The sequence below is a fragment of the Miscanthus floridulus genome, chromosome 11, assembly GCF_019320115.1.
Source record: "Miscanthus floridulus cultivar M001 chromosome 11, ASM1932011v1, whole genome shotgun sequence".
Classification (NCBI taxonomy): Eukaryota; Viridiplantae; Streptophyta; class Magnoliopsida; order Poales; family Poaceae; genus Miscanthus; species Miscanthus floridulus.
Genome location: NC_089590.1, coordinates 44,460,884 through 44,478,534, shown reverse-complemented (window position 1 = coordinate 44,478,534; position 17,651 = coordinate 44,460,884).

Below are 17,651 nucleotides of genomic sequence, written 5' to 3'. Positions count from 1 at the left end.
GTTTTGTACTGCTGCCTTGTGTGGGATTTAGAAATTAAGAACCAGTCTTTGCTTTCAGGGAACTATTTGGGAAAATAGACAATCCCTTCTCCCGAAGATAATAGTCATGCTTCAGGACTGGAGTACACTCTGTCCACCAGAAAGGATCCTAGAATTTAAGACAAGGCTAGAGAAGTTGAAACTTTTAGCCATCAGACCTCCAACGCTACGTGGTTAAATCAAGTGGATGATAAATTGGAGAAGTTCCAGTACCAGAATGCAACTATATATTTAGGAGATGACACATGTCCCGACTGGAGCCAAAAGTCGCCTAGTGGAGTTGTCGGCTAAGTTGTTTCAAGAGGGGAAATAGGTTAGTTTTCTGAAGTTGGGAATGGAATGGGTATATATGTATTGTTCTTGAGTGCAGTGTAGAGTTCACTGGTTTTTTGGAGTCTTTAAGGCCAGTTTCGATGAGAAGTTTCATGACGTTGTTTTCAAGACTGCCATGACATGGAATGAACTAAAACATAGACGAAACACTCGCTCTTGATAGAGAGTTTCATTTTATGGTTTCATAGACTTTTAATTTCATTACTCACTGGGAGATAGTAATCGTGCCAAGAGAGTTTTATCACCATGAAACTCACTTCTCTCTCTACTTAAAAACGTTGCCACATCATCAAAAGTGTTTGTGTGACAACTTATTAAATACAAATAAAACTCTGATGAAACTTCCTCTGAGACTGGACTAAGTTATGTGCTTTGTAGAATTTTTGGGAACTGGATGTTGTAAAACATTTTGGACTTTGTTAATGTAATGACCGGGGCTTTGCCCTAGAACTCTAAAAAAGGCTTATTGATTCAATATTTTTTTTTTCAAAACCATGATAACTTACATTTAGTTTCCGCAAAGAAAAATGGCAACTTCCATTTAGGGATCGACGTCTTCTCAGCTCCTCAAGACTGATTGCGGTACCATAAATTAGTCAAGTATGAAAGAGAGATGCTGATTAGGACTATTGGATGGTGACCCCCACGCAAGAGAATTACAGTAGATTGATGTGGAACTCGTCATCAGAGGTCACAAAACAGAATCTTAGGCACGTGTGTGGACCTCGTGAATTCTCTAAACTCACCTACGAGCTGTTAATTCTCTATTGGTGGGGCAAAGAGAGTATTTTGTTGCTACCTTAAACTGGGGTTACAATCATTTTGGGATGCGTTACAAAAAAGAAACCCACGCAGGGGCATGCCTCAACAGTATGCAGCTCTCTTCTAGCTAGCAAAGCTAATTCATTTGCTACTCTATTCTCTTCATCTGCCTCAAAAGTATGCACACAATCAACAAGACTGTGAAGTGCCTTTGGACTCAGCGATCACAAAACCAACTTCAGATTTGTGCGCTTTCTGCCATCGGAGACCAGCTTGAGCAATGTGTGAAAGCACCATCCGCCCCTGAGCACAACCAAAGATTCCGATGCCTCCAAATCCCACATGACTGACCTAACGTATGGGTGCTTCCGATCCTCTCGGACACAGGCACAATACTATCAGACCCACTCTTGTGTTTCCTTTTGTCAAAAGAATGAACCGCTCGCAAGATCACCCCTACTTCTTGTGTGTGTTTTAAAGGGCCAAGATAATAATTGCTAGCCCCAGCATGCAGCTGCAACACTAATTGCACATAGTTTCTCAAAAACAAAACATGCACCTGACTTTAGTACCCCTTCCATTCTAAACTATAAAACGTTTTGTCATTTCCAAATACATAGTTTTCACTATGTATCTTGACATATTATATATCTAAGTGCATAGCAAAAACTATGTATTTAGAAAACGTTGAGGCAACCATACAGTGCTCAAGAACAGCTCACAATTTCTCATCAAAGCTCAAAATACTCAAGTCTGACTCTCTAATCCAAAAGAAATATCACTTAAAACACAAATCATGCAAAGGGATGATGTGGAGAGCTCTCAAGGCTTTCTAAAAGTTAGATGGACGTGGAAGGCATCAGAAACCCCTAAAATGGGAAATGGTGAGTACAAATACTCATCTCCCATGAAACAACAGTTGGGGGACTTGTTAACAAAACCAAATTGGCAGATTCAGGAAACCGACATGGTTGGTTTTTGTGAGAACTAGCTATTACTATTCAAACCTACACAAAACCGGCCTAGCCAGTTAGGAAGACCAGCCTGGCATGTTTCCTAATTTCTTCCCACTCTTTTTCTAATTCTAGAGTTAATCACTCGGGTTTCCCTCATGGGTTACTTGGAGCACTTTTAGGCCTTGCTAGTAGTCAATGTTGCATCCCTCTTGATTTTTCCAGATAATGGAAAAGTTCTATCTTCAAACCTTTTTAAAGAAGAGGCATTAATTCCCCAAATTACAAATCAAGAAGCAAAAAGTTGCATCCCTCTTGATAGTAAGACATACCTTCACTCAAGATCAAAGATATACATTTAGATCGCAATTGAGCTTCTCTTTCTTAGAATTTTCCATCACTGCAATCTTCACCATTTGAAGATCTTTCAACACTGCCATTTCCATGAGCATGTCCCCTTTTAGCTTCCGGCTTAGAATCTTTTCGACCATACGATCAAGACTACACTTTTCATCCTTAAGTCACTTCTTCATATGATTCAACAAAGAATTGATTCTCCACAAGACATGATTCCTCATAGCTTGATTAGTTCATTAGCTCAATGCAAGTACATATACTATTCTTTACCTTAGCCATGGTACCTCAGCCACCAAGCCGTTGCTTGCCATTCACCTTAGCTTAATACTTTGAAACCATTTCATTGCTTCGTTTACACTATCGAGCCATCCTCAAGTTACACTGTCTTGAGTTGCCATAAGCATCCTTAGAAATCAATTTAATCAAAACCATGATTCTTGCTTGAATGTCTTCATTTGTATCAATTTTGGGATCAATCAAGCTTTCATTTAATTCACCATAGTTTTTTGTCTATATGAAATCCAACATCAATATTGTATTCTTAATTTGGCTTAGCAAGCCCTTAATACGAGACCAATTCATATACTATCACTCATGTCAGCTTTTGTCATTTCCAAATATGCTTGTGAGTTATGCAATTCACCAATCAATCTTGGACTCAATTACAAATGGGACTAATTTATATGCTTGTCATTTCCAAATATGCTTGTCATTTCGAAATAAGCCCTTAATGTGATCACATTTTTTGTAGTTTGTTTCATTTGAGCCCAATCACTAATCAAAATGGGACTAAACACATGCATATAATCTCATAAAGTATGTTAGTCCCTTAAATTGAACAAAATTCACATAGGGCCTAGATGCACTTTCAACCAAAACCTAACCTCACCGGGACTGAGGGAGACGCCGTCGTAGATTTTGTTGATTAGCTGAAAAGATCAAGTGAGGGAATGGTCCTAATCACTCCAGTTAGGTTTAACTTTCCAAAATAAAAATGACATTTTGTCACATAATGCTAAACTTTCATGTTACTGGTCGTTTGATATCAAAATTATTGGAATTGATCATGCATCATCACTAAATCAATGTGATTTTCCTATAACACCACAATAGTCATAATATTGATTTGCATGATGTGAGGAGGGAGAGGGTAGAAAAAATTCTTTTTTTTCTCTCTCGCACAGTTTCTCAACAATAATGATCATGGTTCTACTCCCTCTCCGATGAGCTATGTTGCCAGTATCGCACTATGTCAGAATTCCACATTAGAGATGCCAAAGAAAACAAAACTTGTTCACTCATATTATGTCTCTAATGTGAAGACATCAGTTATTCCTATTGAGAAAACACATCACTGACGTGAAGATATTAGCAACACTTGACTCGAAGACATGTCTCAAATATGATTCTTATTCCTGACTCTTGATTCAAAGATATGTCTGAGATATGACTCTTATTTTTCTTTCATGCACGTCTCAAATACGACCATTATCAGTGATGCTTTTAGTTCAAATGTCACAAATATTTTGTCATCACCGACATATATATTAAAACGAGTCTATAATAAGAATAAATCAGAGACGTGTTATAAATCACACGTCTGTATAACATAGGTCACAACACGCAGGTTCATAGCACACGTCAAAGTTATCAACATTGCAAAAGGTTCACAACACAAGTAGTACTTGTTCACATATACATGAAAATGAGGCTATGATACTTGTTCAAAATACATCACATCATTGGACTTATCTTGTTCGACCCTTATTATCAGAGAGTCATCTAGTTGTGAAGAGTCTTTGATGTGTCTATGTATCTAAAACTCGTCTTGGTGAAACGTGTAACTATCTAACTGATAATGCGAATACAAGGTTGATATATCCCCTTGTGATTCAGATTTGTGATAAGTGAATGTCAACAGTGTTTCGCATCTTGGGTTGAGTTTGTGAACTAACCATGGCATGAGTTGGGTTTTGCAACATGTCTCTTGGCTTGTGGTGTGCAGGTGTAGAGCTCGGAGGTGGTGGTTGACGGTGAGGTGAAGGTCAAGTAGGGACTGTGTCATTCCAATGGACCGGGAGCGGTGAAGGACGGAGATGAGGCTTGGACCGAGGGACCATGAGGCCGGGTGACCAGACGCGGTGGTTGACATCTAGGGACATCGACAAGTGCAAGCGTACATGGGAGTGACCGTGTTGACCGAGTTAAGACGGCGGACATGCAAGTCGAGCGGAGGCTCTAGGAAGACTTGGCGGCCGGGCGGTCAAGGACGGAGGTGACATGCATCGAGTTGTGGGGGACATGTATAGAGTACGCTACTCACGAGCAGTTTGGTGGGTTGATCCTCAAAACCACCGGGTGGACGGGTTTCGGGCTTGGGCCTCAAAACCTGGGTGGAGGTTCCGAGGAGGAATCGACAACATGTGGCAGGCATCGAGGCGAAGCTATCTCATGAAGGGTGCGGTGGTCGTCGAATGAAGACTATCTCGGATTGGACCATAACGCCCTCAGGTTAAGTGGTTTGACTCAAAATATCTAGAAGCATGTTTGGGATTCTGTAATAGCCCTGTTAAATAAGGATGAGGGACCCCAATCTCCCTCACCTCTTGCCATTTCATTCTAACACCTCTCTCTCTAGGTTTTCCTCCCCCCTCTAGGTTCTTCTCAAGAGGTCCACCGATGAACTAGTGTCTCGGTGTAATTGAACCTATGATTTTTGTTGGGAATGGAGGCCCTAACCTCCTCGTGTCCTCTGGGATTCTATTTGTGAGATGCTTTTGTGAATCACGTTCGTGTTCTTCGTGTTTTTGTTTTCCCCCTTTCTTTCTTGGCTCAATTCATCATTTTGAGAACATGTTGACTCATTCTTTTTGATCTGAGGTGGACTAGGATGTGAGTTTATCCCTTCCACAGAAGGATTTCATCTAATTCCTTATGAGTTCATAGATCGGGGCGAATTAAGTTCTAGGGTTGAAAAACTCGTGCTCAGTCACAATTTCTTGATTTCTTGTCGATTGGCTTTGTCTTGGGAAATGATCTTCTAGGAGTAGCCTACCAACTCCAGTGTTAATCCTCTCTACAAAGTTTTAAATCATTCCGAGTTGATTTGATCGAGTTTTGGGTGTTGAATCGATTTTTCCCGAGAACTGCTCATACATACGAGACAAGTCCGGTATAAATATCGTACATGTCTGGTAGGTAAAACTTTGAGTTTGGGCTGAAATTTGGCAGAGACATACCTAAGGGTGTCTAGAATCTGTGGTTAAAATTTCATAATATTTGGACACCATTTACTAGGGTTTTTTATTTTTCTCCCAAAGTCGCTCTATGCTGTTCAGCATACCGAATGTGTCCGGTATTTGCTGACTCTGCTCAATTCAGTAGGTTTTCTGAGGTTGTACTTACCAGACATGTCCAGTGTAGTTTCTGGATAGGTCTAGTGTGAGTTGCTAGCATGCTGTTTCTTCTGCGATTTGTTCGTTTGAGCTCTGATTCATTTTTCGTCTGTTGCGTTGGTTTTGTGGTGTACCGCTGTGTTCCTAGGGAGCATCCACCTAATCATTTGGGTCATGGGCATCATGGTGTTTAGTTTGCATGTTTGGCGATGAGTTTGGGATAGTGGTTGAAAAGTTTCAAAAGAAATTTTCGACTCCCATTCACCCCCCCTCTGGTCGCCGTTTTGGTCCTTCAATTGGTATTGGAGCCGGTTAAGGATCATTCCACCTTAATCGGCCCATGATCCACGAAGGCTACATGGAGCATGGTTCTAGCAAGCTGCCATACTTCGATAGAACAAACTACCCCTACTGGAAGATCCGCATGTTTGTGCATCTTCAGGGCATTGATTGGAGAGTTTGGGAGATTTGTGAGGATCCTAACTACGAGGTGCTTGCTGCTCGTGTCGGTCAAGAGTAGATCGACCAACACAACGCAAATAGCAAGGCTCGCAGTGTTCTCTTTTGGAGTCTTTCACTTTCTGAGTTTGAGAGTCTCTGATTGTACTATAGTTGGAGAGATCTGGGTGAGGTTTTACAGCTATCACAAGGGAACTGCACTAGGTCAAAACTAGACACTTTGACACATACAAGCGTGAGTATTAGAACTTTTCTCAGTTGGATGGAGAGTCTGTCGATGCCATGTTTTCTCGCTTTCTATCGATTGTGAAGAAGATGCGGGCAAACAAGCCACAACTGCCTTATGATGATCATGAGAGGGCTCTCAAGTTACTATACATCCTAGATCAGAAGGTTTGGGATGTGAAGGTGTCCGCTATCATTGAGTCCTCTAACTACAACACCCTCACCGTGGATGAGCTTTTCAGCAAGCTCAAGTCCACTGAGATCGATTACCAGACCCAAGCCAAAATAAAAAATCCCTCTGCACTGACTATGGCTTTGGTCTTAGGTAATGGTTCAAGTTCTTCAGCTAACCCTTCACAGATCTCCTTTGCCTTGTCTTCTTTGATGTCTGTTATAGAGGAGCAGATGGAGGCACTTGGGGATGACGAGCTGGCATTGGTCATCAACTGGTTCTCATGGTTTCACAACAACTGCATGAACCGCCAGTGTGGTGGTGGTCCAAAGGATGGTTGCTATGGCTGTGGAGATCATGACCACTTCGTTGCCCACTGCCCCAAGAAGAACAAGAACTTCTCTGTCAAGCACGACTCCGGCAAGTGCAAGGACAAGCATGAGTACACCTCTGACAAGCATAAGTTGAAGGGAGGATTCGACAAGGAGGTGCTTAAGAAGATGTACCTCAAGAAGGCCAAGGCCTAGGAGCGCGCCATCCTCGCCTTCCTCAGCGACCTCGACAATGACTCTAACAATGATCGCACTTCTTCCCCCTCGAGCAATGATAAGTCTAAAATGAAGAGCGAGGACAAGTTGATCGGGCTCTGCTTCATCGCCAGTACCACACATGGAGGGTTTTGCACCATGGCTATCGATGTTGAGGTGAAGGCCAGCAAGGATGAGGTTCGTGTCGATGAAAACACTTCTGAGGTAAACCTTTCTGTCAACAATCTTGTTGCTGAGCTTGATATCATGAACAACACCTTGATTAGCCAAGATAATCTGCTAAAGCGTGCTGCCCGTGAGAGGTAAGAATTTAAGGACAAGCTAGAAATTGCGCTAAAGGAGCTTGAGGAAGCTAAGAAGCACGTTGTAGCAGTTTCTGACGAGGCTGAGTGCGATGTGTGCTATTCACATGTCTAGCCTTGCTTCCTTGCAATCTAAGTATGATTCTTTGCTTGATGAGAATGATGAGTTGAAGTCTAGGTCTAGTTTGTTGGGTGCGTGCAAGTCCTGCTCGAGCTTGCAATCTAAGCTGGCAGAGAAGGTTGCAAGGATCTCTTTGCTTGAGAAGGCTAGTTTAGATAGCACTGCTGCTTAGTGTGCATGTTGTGAGAGCTTGGTGCTGGAGCTTGAGTCCTACAAACACAACAAGATGAGAACCTGAGGAAGCCAACACATACCTTCGGTCCATCTTGAGCTGGGTGTCTTGCAGTGAGCCATAGTTGGGCATGATGATGAGCAAGTTCAGGTGGGGGACTAGTGCATCGAGGTAGGTTTGCTTTAGGTGGGAAGGGTGAAAATATCTATGGCAAGGTTGATGAGTGCAGTGGTTTGAACCCAAGTGAGAAACCTTCCACTACTCCCAAGTTGATCAAAAGCACTCCACCTAAGCCCACTGAGCCCATTGTCAAAGATGGAGTGTTTGAAGAACCTCCAAAAGCTCCACCCCAAAAAAGTTTGGGTTCCAAAACCTAACCATCTCAAGAACCCACTTGACACTACCAAACATCTCTGAGGATCCCCTTCCTAAAGCCAAATAGCCACCAAGAGTGAACCATACCCACAAGAGAGTGAACCAACAACCACCCAAGAGAGAGGTGAGGTATCACTGTGACTATTGCCATAGGGATGGTCACCTTGCGGAGTTCTACTTTAGGAGGAAGAGAGATGAGCAACGAGAGTATTAGTTGAACAACCAGAACATGTACCAGCCCGCTCCATGGCGTACATGTGCCACCTGTTTAGAGGCACAATGCTAGGCCTAGAGGTGCAATGCCTCAAGGTGCTAGGCCTCAGGTTGTGAGACCACACGATGGTCATGCCTGGCGTGGTTCAGGTCATGATCAATATGACCTTGGACCTCATGGTAGTGGCTTTCAGTCCTACATCTCTAGCGGACCATGTTTTCCCCCACGTGGTGACCGCTTCCCTCAAATGGGACATGGTATGTTTGGTGTTTTTCCTAACACTTTTCTAGGGCAAATGAGGCAACACTGGTATCCTTCACAGTTTACTAACCCTAGTGTTGCGCCATTTGCTCATCCCATGTCTTTCTATTCATGCAGGTTGGAGGCCTAGAGAACACATGGCTTGTTGATTTTGGCTGTTCGTGCCACATGACTAGGAATTCAAAATGGTTCTCCAGCCTTGACCCCATGCAATGTAAGGAGTGCATCACATTCGGGGACAATAGTAGAGGTAAGGTGCTTTCTCGTAGGACCATTCGGGTCAATGAGAGTTTTGTTCTAAAGGATGTTGCTTTGGTTTTGAATCTACATTTCAATCTACTTTTAGTTTCACAACTCCTTCAGGACAACTTTGAAGTGCGCTTTAATACCATCTTGTCTCGAGTTCTTGATTCTCAGGGAAATCTTGTTTGCCAGATTGTCCCTTTTGGCCGTGTCTTTTGAGCTATTTTTTCTCACTCCTTTGGCTCTTCTCGATGTTTGGTGGTCGGATCCTCTTCTGAGCTTTGGAAGTGGCATAAGAGCCTGGGTCACTTGAGCTTTGACATACTAGCTTGGTCGAGCTCACTTGACCTGATCCAAGGATTGCCCAAGTTGAAATTTGAGAAGGATTTGTTTTGCCACCCTTGTCGTCACAGGGAAGATGGTTGCCGCTTCTCACCCACCTGTGAACCAAGTCATGACTATAGAACCCGAAGAGCTACTTCACATGGACACAGTTGGTCCAGCTCGGGTTTGGTCAGATGGTGGGAAGTGGTACGTTCTAGTGATCATGGATGATTTTTCTCGCTACTCTTGGGTGTTTTTCATGGAGAGTAAGGATGAGGCTTTTTTCACATGATCGGGATTTGATTCTTCGGTTGCAAAATGAGTTCCCTAAGAATGCCATGAGAGCGATTCACAGTGATAATGGCACAGAATTCAAGAATACTCATTTTGAAACCTTTTGTGCTTCCTTGGGACTCGAGCATTAGTTTTTCTCTCCTTATGTTCCTCAAAAAAATGGTGTTGTTGAGCACAAGAATCGGACCCTTGTTGCGATGGCTAGGACGATGCACGATGAGCACAGGACTCCTAGGAGATATTGGGCCAAAGCAATCAACACCACATGCCACATGTCCAATTGCATTTTCCTTCAGGCTTTCATGAAAAGGACTTCTTATGAGTTGTGATTCGGATGACCACCCAAGGTGAGTCACTTCACGGTGTTTGGATGCAAGTGCTTCATCCTAAAACAAGGTAATTTGGATAAGTTCTAGTCTAGGTCTTTCAACGGTATTTTTCTTGGTTATGCTTCTCACTCTAATGCATATTGTGTTCTTAACCTTAAAACTAACCGAATTATGGAGACCCGTGAGGTCACATTTGATGAAACCATGCCTTGTTCCACTCTTTTCTTTGATTGTGTAGGGGATTAGGAGATTGGTGAGAGTATGTTTGTGGAGGAGGAGCAGGAAGATGCCAATGGGGTGATCTCAAGCTGACTCCACTGGCTGCCCCTCTCGAGTCTACGACGCCTACTTCAGCTCACTGGCTCCGATCCCTCTTCTTCCACTACTTGGGGTCCATTCGAGCAGCTTCCTTAGCCTACGCTTACTACACCTGAGGAGGCCCTAGCTACTGTTTAGGGGTGTTACTTCTTCAAGGGATGCACCACGACACATTCAACATCACCACCCACCTTAGACCATGGTCGGCGACATCGACCAACGAGTCATGAGGTCTAGGTCATATGACATCTCACACTTTGCTCACTCTACTTTTGTCACTTCAATTCATTTGTGCCTCGAGATGTTGGACATGCTCTATCTAATTCCGATTGGGTCAATGCCATGCATGAGGAGTTAGAGAACTTTAAGCGAAACCAAGTGTGGGTTTTAGTACCATGTCCACTAGATTGCCACCCCATAGGTACAAAGTGTGTTTTCAAGAACGAACAGAGTGAGGATCGGGTGGTAGTGAGAAACAAGGCTAGGTTGGTAGCTTAGGGGTTTTGCCAGAAAGAGGGAATACACTATGAGGAAACCTTCACTCCTGTTGTTCGTTTAAAAGCCATTAGGATACTTTTAGCGTTTGCAGCTTCGAAAGGGTTCAAGCTATATAAGATGGATGTGAAGAGTGCTTCCTTGAATGGGTACATAGAGGAAGAGGTTTATGTTAGGCAATCCCCTAGCTTTGAAAATCCTAAGTTCCCCAACCATGTTTTTAAAATCCATAAAGCCTTGTATGGTTTGAAGCAAGCCCCGAGAGCCTAGTATGAGCGCTTGAAAGATTTCTTGCTTGAGATAGATTTTAAAATGGGTTCAGTTGATAAAACTTTGTTCCTCCTCAAGCAAGGCACTAAAACTCTCTTGGTTTAGATATACGTGGATTATATCATTTTGGTGGCTCTTCTCATGCACTTGTTGCCAACTTTGCAGATACTATGAGCAGGGAATTTGAGATGAGCATGATGGGAGAATTGACTTTCTTCCTCAAGTTACAAATCAAGCAAACCCGAGAATGGACATTCGTGCACCAAGGCAAGTACACCTAGGACCTACTGAATAAGTTTGATATGGGTGAGGCCAAGCCTCTTTTGATGCCCATGTCGACCATGACGGCCCTGGACGTTGATGAGGAAGGAGAAGCCATGCATTAGAAGGAGTACCACAACATGATTGGATCATTGTTGTACCTGACGACGATGAGATCATACATCTAGTTCGTGGTCTATCTATGTGCACGCTTTAGTCTTCACCACACATGTCTCATCGTCAATCCATCATGCAGATCATGAGGTACCTTCGTTTCACACCTAAGTTTGGTCTTTGGTTTTTGGCCTCCTCTCTTTCTCTTTGTGGGTATTCGGGATGTGGATTATGTTAGCTGTCACATTGAGAGAAAGTCCATGTCAGGGACTTGTCTATTCATTGGGTCTTCTCTTATGTCTTGGTCCTCTCGCAAGCAGTCCAGCATTGCCCAATCCACCATAGAAGCTAAATATGTTGTTGTCGCTGCTTGTTGCTCCTAGGTGCTTTGGATGATAGCTACACTAAGATATTATGGCTTAGAGTTTAGGTGAGTGCCTTTGCTTTGTGATAGCACTAGTGCCACAAGTGTAGCTAAGAATCTAGTTCTCCACTCAAAAACCAAACATATAGATGTCCGCTTCCATTTCTTGCGAGACCACTATGAGAAAGGGGATATAGACGTGCGCCGTATTGACACCCAAAACCAGCTCGCAGATATCTTCACCAAACCCCTTGACCAAGCCCAATTTGCACTCTTGCGAGGGGAGCTTGGGGTTTGTTTCCCTTTTTAGAGGAGGGGAACGTTTAGATGGTAGTTTTTGCTTCCTTTGTAGCGTAGATTTTTCTCTTTGGCTTTTGTATCATATTGCATTTGCATAGCATCATGTATTATAGATCATATTTTGAGCTTCATGACTATAGTTGTTAGATTGAGATTATGCTCTATTTGGTATGTTCTATATGTACATAATTGTGTTTATGGCTTAGGCTCCTTTTGATCACTTGATGCATGTTATGAGCTAAGCTTGTTTTATAACTTGATTAATGCATATTGAAACTTGAAAATTGTTCACCGCTGAGATTGGCAACTAGCATGTGAGGACTTGTTGAGATCCCTGATGCTATCAGTTATATGCTAGGTTGCTATGTCTCTTGCTTTGAGTCATTCACTTGCTTGGACAACTTCAAGATTCTTGTGCTAAAATTTGAAAACCAAGCTAAGTGATGAGAAAAGATTGAGATGGGTCTGAACTGTCCCATGTCAAGGTATCGAGATGGCTTCTAATTGCACTTTTGGATGAACTTGAACCTTGTAGTGGATGCCGAAACCATTTTCTTAAGCTTCTGATTGTCTATGACATAGGCTTGGCATGGTTGCTAAGTTAGGCTTGATAGTACAGATAACCTCTCGCACACACTTGTTTTGACTAAGTCTTGTGTTAAGCTTCAAACTCTGATAAAATTAAAATTTGATGAAAACACAAGTCTTACATTCATCTTTGACATGATGTGTGACCGCTGGTTGGGGTAGTTCACCTTGTATACACCTATTAGCACTAGGTTGATTTCCTGCTTATACTTGCTATGTGCTACTTTTAGTGGTGAACCCCTTCTTGAATTGCTTAAACTTGATCAAAATTGCCTAAGTGTCATATTTTGTCTCACTTGATCAGTTTGAGCATTTGCTAGCACTTGTATTAGTTTCTACATACACACAACAGCACTAGTTAGAGCATCTTTTCAATCTAATTGCTATACTCCTAAAGCTTCTGCATTTCTACATCCCTTGCATTCATAGCATACTTTGAGGTGGAGTGGTAGTTTTTCAGGGATTGATAAGTGCATGTGTCAACAAGGGGGAGAGTTTTGAGAAATATCCAAGGAGAACTTGTTGAGTGCATGCATTCTTTTGGGAGATTGCATTTGTTCAGGGGGAGTTGCCTTTGAGTTGCTTTTGCTAGATGTGTTGAGCCTTTGCCTCATCTGGTGGGTCTAGCATTCAAGCATGTTTTGAGCTTTGCTAGTGGTGTTGAGCCCGTTGCCTCTTCTTGAGGGCTAGCTATGTTTTACTTGGTTGTATCGAGCCGTTGCCATGTCTTTGGGGACCAAGTTTTGCTCATTTCAAATGACCTATTTTTAGCTTTTCTTTGGCTTTTGGTCATTTCGGGTGAGTTCTTTGTTTTCCCTTCTTCTTCTTTTGTGTTTTCTCTCTGCTATCATTTGTTGGTGTTGACAATGCACTCATCAAGGGGGAGATTGCAAACACAAGGTTGATATGTGCCCTTGTGGTTTGGATTTGTGATGAGTGACTTGTCAACGTGATTCACGTCTTAGGTTGAGTTTGTGAACTAACCCTGGCATGAGTTGGGTTGTGCAACATGTCTCTTGGCTTGTGGTGCGCAGGTGTGGAGCTCGGAGGCAGTGGTTGACAGGCAAGGTTGTGAAACATGTCAGTGCCGAATGGACTAGGAGCAGTGAAGGATGGACATGAGACTTGGACTAAGGGACTAGGAGGCCTAGTGACTAGCCACGATGGCTGACATCTAGGGACATCGACAAGCATAAGTATACATGGGAGTGACCATGTTGACCGAAGTCAAGATGGTGGACTTGCAAGTCGAGTGGAGGCTCTCGAAGACTTGGTGGCCGGGCGGTCGAGGATGAAGGTGACATGCGTCAAGTTGCGGGGGACTGCTTATGGAGTAGGCTACTCGCGGGTGGTTTGGTGGGTTGAGCCTCAAAACCACTGGGTGGACGGTTTTTCGGGTTTGGGCCTCAAAAACTGGGTGGAGGTTCCGAGGAGGAACGAGCGGCATGTGGGGGCATCGAGGAGTTCATGTTGAGGCGAAGCTATCTCATGAAGGGCGCGGTGGCCATCGTATGAAGACTACCTTCGGGTTGGACCATAACACCCTCAGGTTAAATGGTTCGACTCAAAATATCTTGGGGCATGTTTGGGATTATGTAATAGCCCTATTAAATAAGCATGAGGGAGCCCCAATCTCCCTCACCTCTTGCCATTTCATTCTTACACCTCTCTCTCTAGGTTTTCCTCCCCCTCTAGGTTCTTCTCAAGAGGTCCACCAATGAACTAGTGTTCCTAGTGTAATTGAACCTATGATTTTTTTGGGAATAGAGGCCCTAACCTCCTTGTGTCCTTCAGGATTTGATTTGTGAGGTGCTTTTGTGAATCGCATTCGTGTTCTTCGCATTCTCATTTTTCCCCATTCTTTCTTGGCTCGATTCATCATTTTGAGAGCGTTTTGACTCATTCTTTTTTATCTGAGATGGACTAGAACATGAGTTGATCCCTTCCATAGAAGGATTTCAGCTAATTCTTCATGAGTTCATAGATCAAGGAGAATCAAGTTTTAGGGTTGAAAAACTCATGTTCATCGCAATTTCTTGATTTTCAGTCGATTGTCTTTGTCTTGTGCGATGATATTCTAGGAGTATCCTACCAACTCTGTGTTTATCCTCTCTTCAAAGTTTTAAATCATTCTGATTTGATTTGATCGAGTTTTGGGTGTTGAATCAATTTTTCCCGAGAACTGCTCGTACATACCAGACACATCCAGTGTGAATGTCCGACATGTATGGTAGGACAAACTTTCGATTTTGGAGCTGAAATTTGGTGGAGACCTACCTCAAGGTGTATAGAAGCTGTGTTTAAAATTTCATAATTTTTGGACACCATTTGCTAGGGTTTTCGATTTTTCTCCCAAAGTTGCTCTGTGCTGTTCAGCATACTAGGCCGTGTTCGGTATTTGCCGACTGTGCTCAGTTCATCAGGTTTTCTTAGGTCGTGCTTACCAGACTGTGTCCGGTGCAGTTCCCGGATAGGTCTGGTGTGGGTTACTAGCAGGTTGTTTCTTCCACGGTTTGTTCATTTGAGCTCCGATTCATTTTTTGTCTGTTACGTTAGGCTTTGTGGTGTCCCGCTGTGTTCCTAGGGAGCATCCACCCAATCATTTGGGTCATGGGCATCATGGTGTTTGATTTGCGTGTTTGGCGGTGAGTTTGGGATAGTGGTCAAAAAGTTTCATAAAGGTCATGTTTACTGGACGTGTCCGGTGCAGTTCCTGGACAGGTCCGGTGTGAGTTACTACCGTGTTATTTCTTTCGTGATTTGTTCGTTTGAGCTCCGATTCATTTTTCATCTGTTGCGTTGGCTTTGTGGTGTCCCGCAATCTTCCTAGGGAGCATCCATCAAATCATTTGGGCATGGGCATCATAGTGCTTGGTTTGCATGTTTGGTGGTGAGTTTGGGACAGTGGTCAAAAAGTTTTGAAAGAAATTTATGGCTCCCATTCACCCCCTCTGGTCGCCGTTTTCGATCCTTCAGAGAACATACCCTATTTTTAGTGACTCTTCTAGTTGGGACGAGCTTTCTAATAAATTGTCATTAGTGACGCATTTTGCTTCCTATTCATGGATGATGACAAATCAGTAACGCATTCACTCCGTCTCTAATCTTTCATTAGTAACACATTTCAATTTTGTGTCACTATTAAGCTATCTTCTTTGTGCTATTTTATAGGGTCAGTTGTTGGTCGTAAGCTTTCTATTGTTCCACCTTAACTACACTTTGGTTTCTCCCCTATCCTTGTTAGAACCAGTGGTGACCACCGAGTTCTTGACCTTGGAGCTGGCTTGCAGCCGGCTCGGCTTGTTACCACGAGCCTACACTCTCACAGGTCCTAGGTCCACCGGAGCTGACAATATATAAGGCCTTTGGGCCTTACTCAATCGAAAAGGCTTGCTTGATAGGTGAGGACTTTCCCCACCTTATATGTTGTGCTCCCCCACCCCCATGCCATATGTAATGCTCGATCGAGATTTTTTATCGGGTTTAGCTTTTTTAATCATGGGCTCATTATACCAATTCTTGGAACCAGTGATGACCACCTGAGTTCTCGATCTTAGAGCTAGCTTGCAGCTGGCCAGCTTGTTACCATGAGCCTACGCTCTCATAGGTCCTAGGTCCACCGGAGCTGACAACATATAAGGCCTTTGGGCCTTACTCAACCCAAAAGACTAGTCTAATAGGTGAGGACTTCGCCCTGCCTTATATGTTTTGCTCCCCACCATCACTACACGATGTGGGACTAAACCCCAACAATCTCCCCCTTAGTCACACATTGGGGGCATGATGTGGGACTAAACCCCAATAATCCTTATGCTTTGAGGGCCTTGTGACACCTCTAGTAATGCCATCACTTCCACTACCTAGGCCATGGTTGTCGCTGGTCATCGGCTTCCCAACAAAGATAATGATGGTGGGATATATATATACTCTAAACACCTCCAATCATTATTTCACATAGTACTATTTGCCAATTTGATGCATAGCTGAATGAGTTCAAACCCTATAGCTTTATGTGTACTGGCATGAAGCTTGCTATCACCTCTTCTCTGCCGACCATCAAGAAAATGGTGGTGCTATCGCCTCTGCAACTCCGAACAGTTGTGTGTTGTGCTCCTACTTGGTCAATTTCAATGTGCTCAATGTCAAATGACCAAACACCACCAAGCTCGATCATCCTATCCTTATAGCAAAATTTACCTAAGAAAAGAAAAGACTTGGTACCCCTAGAATTGCACATGTCAGCCTTAATTTTGAGTAGTTTATACTATGTAAAAAAAGCACATCACAGATGTGCATTCAGGCACATCATAGATGCCATAACGCATCTGTAATAAGGCTTATTACAGATGCGCAAAAAGCACATCTATAATAAGCACATACTATAGACGCGTGTTACCAACATGTGACTATGACAAAACAAACACGCATCTGTGATAAGTCGTTAATAGACACTAGTGAGTATCTACATGCATCTACAATAAGCTCTTACTGGAGACATGTGTTGCCAACATGTGTCCATGACAAGATTAAGATGTGTCTGTCTGAAGAACCATAGCGTAGACGCATGTCTGTTATACACAGTCTATAGTAAGGATCCTACTACAGACGACATTTGTAAACCCGTCTGTGTGAAGAACCATAGTGCCGACACGTGTTCAATACAAGCGTATGTGGTAAGGATCCTACTACATATGGTATTTGTAAACACATCTGTAGTATGTAGCATACTATAGACTCGTATTCTCTACACCCGTCTGTAGTATTTTTCTTATCACAGACAGGGTCTAGGCTATAGATGCGTCTGTAGTAAGGAAAATACTATAGATGCGTGTGTAGCCTAGACCCATCTATAGCCCACAGCATAGCCCACACAACATAGATATACACAGATCACAAATATATATACACAGATCTCACAGAAATGACATATATATACAAGATCACAGCTGTTCATCTCAAAACTTAATTTGTTCATCACATAGTACACACATTGTTCATCACACATAGTTCACAGATTGTTCATCACTAGGATATTCACATGCATCTCACAGCTCCAATTGTAT